This window comes from Palaemon carinicauda, chromosome 21 (assembly GCF_036898095.1).
Source record: "Palaemon carinicauda isolate YSFRI2023 chromosome 21, ASM3689809v2, whole genome shotgun sequence".
Taxonomy (NCBI): domain Eukaryota; kingdom Metazoa; phylum Arthropoda; class Malacostraca; order Decapoda; family Palaemonidae; genus Palaemon; species Palaemon carinicauda.
The window spans coordinates 33437468-33448618 of record NC_090745.1 but is presented as its reverse complement, the minus strand read 5'-3'; the positions used below and the strand labels follow the sequence as shown (position 1 = coordinate 33448618).

The window sequence follows — 11151 nt, the reverse complement described above, 5'->3', positions numbered from 1 at the left end:
ATCACCATTTATTGCCTAAAACCTTCATTTCACCTGCTAGACAACCCACCAACAGTATGCCTCTCTAAGGCAAGTCACCATCTCTCATAAGTATGTCTGTTTCAAGAGGGGAGCCATGTAATACAACAAGCAACATACAAACAAATAAAGAAAAATGACCTCTCTCCATTTTCTTCTATGCTGCACACACAGTTACCACCGTCTAACTTCAATCAACTTAAACGACAAAAACTATTGAATGTAACACACGAAGATTGAATAGGTTTCTCCTTATAGTATTCTTGAAGATACCCTTTGCAGAAGGTTGGCCAATGAAAAACAGTTTTTTTTAGCATATGTAGATGAGGACTTAAGAGGGAAATCTAAATGATACACATTTGTATAAAGGATTTCATTTTCTCCCATTTACTGATGTATTTACCCATATAAACAATTTTTGACTTTTGAGTATGTTACACAAAAACGAAAATAATCTCCACCACTTATACATTTTTCTGACTACATGTTTTCTTATTGTCAAGTTGATTAATTTAACACAATTGTGCATCTAAACAATCTGTATTATTATTATGTTGCGTTTGGAGATGATGCATACATTCCTCACTTATGTCACAAATGCTAAAGTTTATTGGTTTTAATCACTGAATATCTGGAACACTTTTCAATAATAACCTACAAATAGTGGCAACTTCAAAGCCTAGGCCCTTCCTGTGTCCCAAATCTAAGACTGCGCCAACAGCTGATTGATGGAGGAATATATAGTGTTACGAGCAGGATCAATGGTTCTAGTTCATGTTTATGTTTTCACATTATTCACTGGACTGATCACTATTCAAACACCATGGTCACACTACTAATCTTGAGTGCTGGTCTTATGTAAGAGGTTGTTGTACTTGGTCTTCCTCATTGATTGTGCAAGGAACTCTGGTTAACTGGCCACCATATGTTATCCATTTGTTGATTAATAGAAAAAGACAATATTGCTATTAGAGTCTTACAGAAGAATGCAATTCTCTACAGGCATATGTAATTAAGAAACATTTCTGAGAATAGAAAATTAGTAAATCTTACTCCATTTGTCTCCGAAGAGGACTGGGCAAGCTGCGTGCTCTAACATGTCGTCTCGAACTCCAGAAGGTTTCATGTTGTACCGAAGGAGGCCCATTCCTTTGCTTGGTCTGACGCCAAAACTCAGCCATGGAAAGACAGTCGAACCTCCTGGTGAGAAGGAAAATGATCAAATAAATAAATAAATCTGTAAACAATTGAAGTAAGAAAATAATCAAGTATATCCATCAATTGAAATTAATCAAACTTATTTTTATGTAACCTACTCGATAAGTGAAATAGATGAATGAATGATAAAATCACATCTATGATTCATTTTTTTGTTAAATAAAATGATTAAAATAATATACCAAAGGTTCGTGGTAACACTGTCTTTTTCCCTTTATTTGTTCACATTCACCAACACAGTGGTACCTCAGTTTACTAGTTTAATCGGTTCCTGGAGCAAGTTCATAACCCAAAATGTTTGTAAACAAAACAGTTTTCCAATGAGTAATAAAGAAAATACTGTACATTCGATGCATTACATACATCCATAAATAGATATATACTCATTCTTAAGGAACAAATTATAACCCTTATAATCAGAAATGAATACAAATGAATTCTCACTTTATCTATGAGGAGAGTCATGGTTTGTGTGAGAGAGGCAAGAGAGGAGGAGGAGGAGGAGGAGGAAGAGGAAAGAAACTCCCTTTATGAGAGTTTCTGGTGAAACATCAGGAGTTCTCTTTCTTGAATGGCATTCACAATCCAATAAGTGAATCACTTCATTTGTGATTTTTGTACAGTTTATTGTCTTTTATTGCACTCTTACATTCCACTTTTACAAGGAACCTATCTAGTGATGACTGCTTTTGCCTTTTCATAAAAATTTTATGGAAATCCGACATTACGTGGCCCGTACATAGATTCGCTGATTGCCCTCCTGAAGCCTTATCTGCGTGATGGGTTTCTACAAAATTTTGCAGTTTTCCATATTCTTGAAATCTCCCTAATATCTCGTGAAGTCAGAGGTTTGACGCTGCCCCTCCTCCTCCTCACATGAAATCTCCTTCATTACCTTTTGTTGTTGGTCCTCATGGAACTCCACCAGCATCTTGGTCATTAGCTGATCGCCAGGCTCGTCCAGATGATAATGATGTCGTTCTTGTTCACTTCATAATGCATTGTCGTGCCAAAGGACACAATTTCATTGTCAACTGCCCATTAGATGGGTTTTAATCCTTCAAAATTATGTTCAGAAATGTATTTAGGCCATAGTTCCCTCCATGCAGTATTGAGGGTTCTGTTAGTGACTCCTCAAGCTTTATCAATAATTTTGAGATTGCTGATATTGTGGAAATGTTCTTTCCAAAACTTTCTGAGGGTGAGGTTGGTCCCTTCTGTGATCTTGAAGCATTACTGGAACATTGTTATTCAAAGCTTCTTAAACTTTGAGATCGTCTGCTCGTCCATGGGTTGGAGTATTGGATAGGTGTTTGATAGTAGGAAATTTATTCTGATGAATCTTAACTTCTCAATTAGGTTATTTTCAATGGCTGGAGGATGAGCAGGAGAAATATCTATAATCAACAAGACTCGAAACTGGAGGTTCTTCTCCATAGGGTACTTTTTGGCCTCAGAACCAAAAATCTCATTAACCCATTCCACAAACAAAATTATAAGTCACCTAAGCCTTGTTGTCTGACCCCCACATAACGTTCAGTTGCTTCTTCTGCACCTTGTACTTTTTAAATGCTCGTAGATTCTCTAAGTGATACATCAGAATGTTGTATATTACTTTAGTTTAGTTTAACTTATATTCAACTCCATTTCTGTTATTGTAGTGTCGTCTTCCTTATGCCATGCATACATCAGTTAGACTGCTAAATTTTAAATCAGTGTCTGTCTCAATTGATAGAGAATACATCTCTTTTCGAGCACTCGTCTTTTCCTTACTCCTTTGTAAGGGATACATAACAAATTGAGGTCCTGCCTTAATCCTTACAGAAAATAGCTGAAATACTTAAGAAGTTGAAGATAAATACACTGGCGATAAGAATTATATTACAGAAGTTGGATTTTATAATCCCCATTGGCATTAGTACAAGACAACAGGTTTGAATGGTCTTTCATGGGCTTATGACTGAAAATTGTCTCTTCTTCTGCAGTAATGAAGGTCTTTCTGAACATCTTCCAAAAAAAGACCTGTATCACAGTTGAACAATTGCTGCGGACTCAGAATCCATGAAACTCTTAAATTCTACAATGAATGCCTCTGCTGCCTTAAAGTCTTGCTTTGAATGTTTACTCTTCTTTGTCTGCTGATTTAACTAACTTTTTTAACAAGGACAGCATACTGTACAACACCTTTGCCTTTTCACAAATAATATTCTTAGTAATCATATCCCCTGCTAACTGGTTTTCATTTATCAAGATGAGAAGCAAGTTTTCAATGTTATCAAGAACATGTGACAGCTGTTTCATAAATATCTGCAAAATTTTTGCAGCATCAAATACTTTATTTTTTTTTCTTCAGAATTATACAAATCATGGATTTGTATAATTGTACATTTTACCAGGTCTGCCAGACGAGTACCTTGAACATACTTCTCACTCATTTATTTTTTTTATCTCTATGATAATTGTCTCCTTATTATCTTTCTTACTCATCGTGGGTGACAATTGTTTAGATGCTTTACTGTACTGTTATTGTTAACTTAACGTTGAAAAACCGGTATAATTTAACAAGGAACACATGGTCACAACTCTACAAAGAACACTCCCGAAGACATTCACAAAATAACTAAACTGCAAGTGATACTGGTACAATTACTATTGGGAAAGTGAAAGAGTTATGGTCTGAGTAAGGGTGAAGGAGTGAAAGCTAAGGAAAAAAGGGGGCCTGAAAATCATGAGAACACTGTGTGGGTAGCATTAGAGTACTACCTGACTGTTTTCTGCACATCACGTGTTAGTCTCGTTAGTACTTGCTCTAAAAAAAGTGCGTATTCAGAAGTAAATTTTTTCTCACAGCCCAATAAAATGTTCATAAACCAATTTGAGTTTTTATGTTCTTGTACCGATTTACTGTTTTCAAATCCTCTTGACATTAAAGGGTACTAAGTGGTATTTAGTGGTAGTTCTCTAGACGATGCACTCACATATTTATTATTATTATTATTATTATTATTATTATTATTATTATTATTATTATTATTATTATTATTATCATTATTATTATTATTATTATTATTATTCTTATTATTATTATTATTATTATTGAAAATAACAAGAAATAAAGTTTATATCCTATTGAATTTTAAGATTAAATGATATTTGAACATTAGAGTTTAATTGAAGCTAAATCATTACTATATTTCAACGACATTTGAACGTGGAAGTAAAAGTAAATCATTTAGAAATTGAGCCTTTACAAACTATTCTGATAAAACATTTATTTTTTCAATCTTACTGAAATTAATGACGTTCACGGTAACAACTATATCAGTTCCTATCTTATGATAACTTCTTATAAAATGCAGTGAAGAGGACATTCAATCTGAATTGACGTTGAGGTGTTTGGCAATATCTTCAAGTACTGCGATTGAAGTCAGTGTCAGATAGTATTAAATTACGGCAAGATGAATCTCTGCAGGATTTGTGAATGTTTGATTTTATAAATGAATGGTTATAATATAATTTTATATGAAAATGAAAATTGTATTATCATTTGATGCCCCAAAATGAGCTGAATCTAATTCCATTTCAAACATCAAAACTGTCTTTTTCAAACAAAATGATAAAGCAAAACACAACAGTCACCTGTGATTGAATGTTTTACGAAGTATGTAGCCTTGCACAAAAATAATACTTCAGTTTTCCTTAACAATATACACATAACTAAAAAATGCTATAGGAATAATTCTGTCAAAATCTTCTACGAGGGGGGACCCAAAAGTAACCGGAATAGTTTTCTGTTTGACAAGCCCGTAGTAGTTCAGGCTTCCGCCACTAGATGCTACCTGAGGCAACCCCCAGGCATCAGTGTGTTAACTGGCGTCATCGTGGGAACACGTATAGCTTCACGGTTAACATTTGTTTTGAAGTGCCTCACGCCTTTTTGTTTATTTTTACGATGACTGATAGGAAGGAGCAGCATGCTGCTACGAAATTCTGTTTTTTGCTGGGGAAAACGGCAGCCGAAACAGTTGCTATGCTTCAAACAGCGTACAAGGATGTTGACATGAGTAAAACACAAGTTTTTGAGTGGTTTGCACACTTTAAGAGTGGTCAAATGTCACTGGAAGACCAGCCTCGTTCAGGGCGACCTTCAAGCTCTCAAACGGATGAAAACATCATGAAAATTCATGAACTGATCTTGGAAGACCGTCACAGAACAATTGATGAACTTGCTGATTTGAGTGGTGTGTCCTGGAGCTCATGCCAACGAATTTTGAACGACGAATTGGGAATGAAAAGAGTTGCAGCAAAAATGGTGCCTCGCTTGCTCACGGACGGTCATAAGCAGTCACGAATGGACGCCTGTCGTGAACTGAAAGAACACTTGGAAGTTGATCCAGACCTTTTTTCGAAGGTCATCACAGGTGACGAAAGCTGGTGCTATGGCTACGACCCAGAAACAAAGCAGCATCAAGTCAGTGGAAACATCCAACGTCACCACGACCCAAAAAAGCGCGTCAAGCGAAGTCCAGTGTCAAGACGATGCTGATTTGTTTCTTCAAGCTCTCAAATGGAAGAAAACATCATAAAAATTCATGAACTGATCTTGGAAGACCGTTGCAGAACAATTGATGAACTTGCTGGTTTGACTGGTGTGTCCTGGAGCTCATGCCAACGAATTTTGAACGACGAATTGGGAATGAAAAGAGTTGCAGCAAAAATGGTGCCTCCCTTGCTCACGGACGGTCAAAAGCAGTCACGAATGGATGCCTGTCGTGAACTGAAAGAACACTTGGAAGTTGATCCAGACCTTTTTTTGAAGGTCATCACAGGTGACGAAAGCTGGTGCTATGGCTACGACCCAGAAACAAAGCAGCAATCAAGCCAGTGGAAACATCCAACATCACCACGACCCAAAAAAGCGCGTCAAGCGAAGTCCAGTGTCAAGACGATGCTGATTTGTTTCTTCGATGTGAAAGGAATTATCCACAAAGAATTCGTTCCTACAGGTCACACTGTTAACCAGACGCTTTACTTGACAGTGCTGAAGCGTTTGCGAGATTCCGTGAGACGGAAACGCCCCGACCTGTGGCAAAGTGGAGGGTGGTGGCTTCATCACAACAATGCACCAGCGCACACCGCCTTGAGTGTGAGAGAGTTTCTGACCAAGAATGGCATGACCCTACTTACCCACCCTCCCTATTCACCCAACCTTGCTCCCTGTGACTTGTTTTTGTTCCCCCGAATGAAAAAAGTCCTCAAAAGAAAACGTTTTGCAGACGTCGAAGAGGTTAAGAAGAAAACTTCGGAGTCATTAAAAAAATAACTTCACAAGAGTTCCAGAACTGCTTTCAACAGTGGAAAACACGTCTGGACCGGTGCATTGCTTCAAATGGAGAGTACTTTGAAGGTGATAAGACTATAAACATGTAACAATAGCTGAATAACATTCTATGACAATTCCGGTTACTTTTGGGTCCCCCCTCGTATAGTCAAGGAACAACCTATGATAGATCAGGAATGCTTTTCTAATTTCATAACTCTTCTTATACATGTTTTCCAAAATACATGCAGACCTAAGGGGGTAACCAATTTAGGCAATCTTAGGGAATTATGAGACTTTAACAAATTTGTGATTCCTTAAGCATAGTATAGAGATTCCAATGATGAAGCAAATGAAGGACACTCGCCTTGCTGTACATCGGTGAGATAGATGAGGAAAGTAGCCATACGATTGTAGGTAAGATTCGAGGCTGTGGCATCATGGTGTACTGTGTAGTGCCCTCCTATGCTGTAGTTGACGACCTGTCAGGTATTACACAAATGCTTCAGTAAAGAATCATCACTGAATATTGTTATCATTATCAATGGCAAAGTAAAATGGTGGGAAAAGAACATAGGTCTAGCGTATCTCTTCTACATGCACTCACAATAATGTAACTTAGGGAGGGTAGTACCAAAAGGATACAGTCCTCCTGTTCATAGGCAAGTCTTTTTCTTGATGTTAGCAGATGCTGGCAGGTCATTATAAAAATTATGAATGTTTGATCTCGTGTATCTTTTAAACTGGGTTAACAGAACCGTGTTAATGGGGAGTTAACTGTATTTATAATTTTAATAACTCTATGCACTGCAGGCAGACAGACGAGCGATCCATGACACTGACACGGTGCTTGGCTCACAACTGGTATTTTGTACCTTCAGAATTTCAAAATTTACATGATCATTTTACTCTTACCTGGTATATTTCACTACCAGTGTACTGGACTGCATTTAGGCCAGTCAGTCTTTCGATGCAAGTAGTGAGGAGAGGCAGGTGATGGTCATTGTGTTCATATAACCAGGCACTGAAAAGTCTAAGAAGAAATTTGGGTTAAGTTAGTGTAATTTTATCAGCGAAGACAGGCACGGAAATCTGGTTTAGTAATAATGAAATATTCATTAAGTTTCTTTTCATAAAAACTTGTTAACATAAATGTTAATGTATGGCCCTCAGTTCACCTCATAAGGTATAGATTAGGCCCATAGCTGTTATTGGCTTTTAATGACAACATATACTTTAATCCTTTTGGAAGGAAATTCAATTACATATCTTCACTTCTCTGATTCTATAACTGAATTACTTCTTACGTGGAACTAGTTCTCTGGTAGCTAACTTCACTCTCTCCGTTGTACCTGAAGGTGCTGGATTTCTCCAAGAAACAAGAGGCCGTCTGTTTGAGGGCCTTGGCCTCTGAAGGCGTCACCACGCCTTTGATGGTAATGACGTAGGGAGATAACGAGTGGACTTTCATCTTCAGTAGGCCGATTAAAAATTGGGGTGAACTATTATTTATGTATCGGCAATAAAGGTTGAACGTCATTTTTGGGGCCTGAGGAAGACCACAAATGCTGTTGTTGTTTTTATTTTAATTACTATTCGGTTGTTTCTGAAATATGAAAGACCATAATTATTGCCATATACATTTTTCAATTGGGTGAACATGCATGACTCTCCTGCACATTAAACTTGACACAAAATAAACAGTTTTATATGCATATATATGCAATCTGGATGTAGCAACATTAAACTTCATTGCTATTCATTGTTCATAAAATAAACAAAATTCTTTAACTAAGTATTCATTATAGAAATTCTTCTATGCAACTACAAGCAGTGCAATAATTGCACTTACCATAGCCTGTAACCAATTATAATGATGCATTCTCAATTCTCTTAAACTAACTTTTATAATTTCTATCAATAATACTATGGTTTGTACACTTTCTAAATTAGCCATGTTTCAGACCACCATAGATACATATTTGATTAAATTAAAAAATCTAAAGTATGAATACCATAGATGCTCAATCATTAAACTGACAAAATCCACTGACTATTCTGCTAACAAACTGGGTTTTAATGTTAGATTAGCTCTTAAACCCAACAAACAACCAAAAGTATAGTTACGCTCAAGTCCTCCCCTCGACAGATCTTCACGTACTGGATTTGACCTTCAGTTAGTGAGCCAACTTCCCCCACAACCATCGCTTGCTTCTTGTGGTACTTCTTTTTTTTTGGGGGGGGGGGGCTAGCTGCTTATCAAGCGGCTTCTGGTGAGTGTTGTGCTGCTTTGTGCGGAAGCCTTTCCGTTCCAATACTTGGTCGTGCTTTGAAAGAGGAGAAATAGCACTTACATATTTGGCAGAAGGATACAGCATGCCTTTTCCCACTAGGACTAGTTTGGCTTATTGGTCTACTTTGAAACTAGAAACTAATTGAGGTACTGTACAGGATTTACCACGCATCAGGGATTGTAAATTTATTATATGTATCACTATTATGACTTTCAATATTTCCATAAGTCAGTTGTTTACAATTGCCAAACTTTAGGTCGCCGGGAGACTTTCTGGTGTTACCAATATTTTAGATCTTCCTTAAATATTATTAGTCCCACTGTATAGCGAAATCGGCTGCTCAAGTCAACTTTCTCTATCTATTTCTATTCCTGGTATTTTCCCTTAGTCCTAGTTCACCCATATCCCTCCTCATCACAACCATCCATCTAATCCACTGACACCCCATACTTCACCTCCCCATTACTGGTATGTTCTTTGCTCTCTTGATTCATTCCACCTCCTCCTTTCTTATTACATGGCCATGGAATCTCAGACGAGGTTCTCTAGCCTTATCTTTTACATTACATATACCACACATTCTTCTAATATTTTGACTCTCCCCCTTTCTCCAGTAGCAATATTCAAGCAATCCATCTCACCATTGTCCTCTCATTTCTTTGCAACAGTCCCTCCTCTTTCTTCTTCGGTGCCCAAGTTTCTTCCCCATATTATAGTATGGTCTTGATAACTGACTTATAGATCTTCATTTTGAGTCATAGGTCTAAAACAAGTCCATGCCTCTTCTACTATTTGTCTCACTGCTTTCTCAGTAATTCCCTCCTCTGTTAATATTGATCCCACTTGAATGTTTACTTATTCAAACCTTTCTCTACTACTAATTATTAGCTCTGTCTACCCCATGTTCATCTCAATCCTTTCCTTTCTAGGGCTCCTTTTCATGTTAAAAATATTCTTTGCTCTTCTTCTTTTTCTGCTATAATGACTAAATCATCAGTTCCCACAATTCTTCATTGTTCTTTAATTCTGATGATGTAGTGTCCATAATGACACAGAAGATAAATGAACTCAGAGCAGTTCCCTGATCGAGGCTAATCTCCACAGGGGCTGTCTCAGTCTCACCATATTTCTCTGTATGCTGGTTGTTGCTCCTTCATATATCATAATCACTAACCTTACAAACTTCTCTCTCTCTCTCTCTCTCTCTCTCTCTCTCTCTCTCTCTCTCTCTCTCTCTCTCTCTCTCTCTCTCTCTCTCTCTCTCTAATAGACTAGCTTTCTTGATACTCACAAACACATCTAAACTTTCATGTCCCCTTCTAGATACTTGTCTTAGACTTTCTCTTACTATGAAAATAGCATCTACTGCGCTCTTTCCTTTATGAAACCTATACTTTTACTCATGTATATCTATCTACTCTCTCAACCTTCCTTGTACTATTCCTTCTAGTATCTTGAATACAGTCTCCAATAGCTTTAGTCCTCTGTAGTTCCCACAGTTTAACATGTCTCCTTTTTGTGTACACAACTTGGTCATCCAACTATCTTCCTATTCCCTTGGCATATCCTCTACATCCCAGATCTTTTCCAATATGTGTACACCTACTTTACCTAAATTTTTCAATGCCTCATTCATTTCTACTGGTAACTGTTATTTTCCAGCAGTTTTATTTACTTTTCCTTTCTTTGTCACATTCTTAACTTCATCATTTGTCCTTCTACTGGAGGAGCATTCTCTAGTTCTTCATACTCATTCTCAGTGTTTTAATAGTTGTGAAAAATAGGCTTTTCATCTTCTCTTGACTTCTTCCTCAATTTAGAAAGTTCCATTTTCATCTTGAATAATTCCTACTTATCCTACATCCTGCTTGTCTTTTCTTCTTGCTTCTGCATTTCTTTAGGTTATCTTTTCTCCCTCCATTGTTCCTATCATCTTAGAAAACTCTCTCGTGGTTTCTCCCTTTGCAATTAATAACATTCTCTTTGTTTCCTTCTTTATCCATTTATATTCCTCATTAGCCTGGTAGTTGTTACATATATATATATATATATATATATATATATATATATATATATATATATATATATATATATATATATATATATATATATATATATATATATATATATATATATATATATATATGAGGAAGGTCGTTACATCTGGAAAGCTTCAGTGATTAAATAAACAGGAGAACGAAGAGTCTGGATAACATCTTTCATGTTTATTGTTGCCGACGTATCAGGACTCGTCCCATTATCAAGGCTAAAAAGGACATATAAAACATTATAAGCAAACAC

General features: G+C 36.7%; 1 pseudogene; it reads right to left on the bottom strand.

Annotated features, from left to right (window-relative positions):
• Nucleotides 1-872: 872 nt before the first annotated feature.
• LOC137614826 (prolyl 4-hydroxylase subunit alpha-1-like) lies at nucleotides 873-8934 on the bottom strand (annotated as a pseudogene).
• Nucleotides 8935-11151: the final 2217 nt, after the last annotated feature.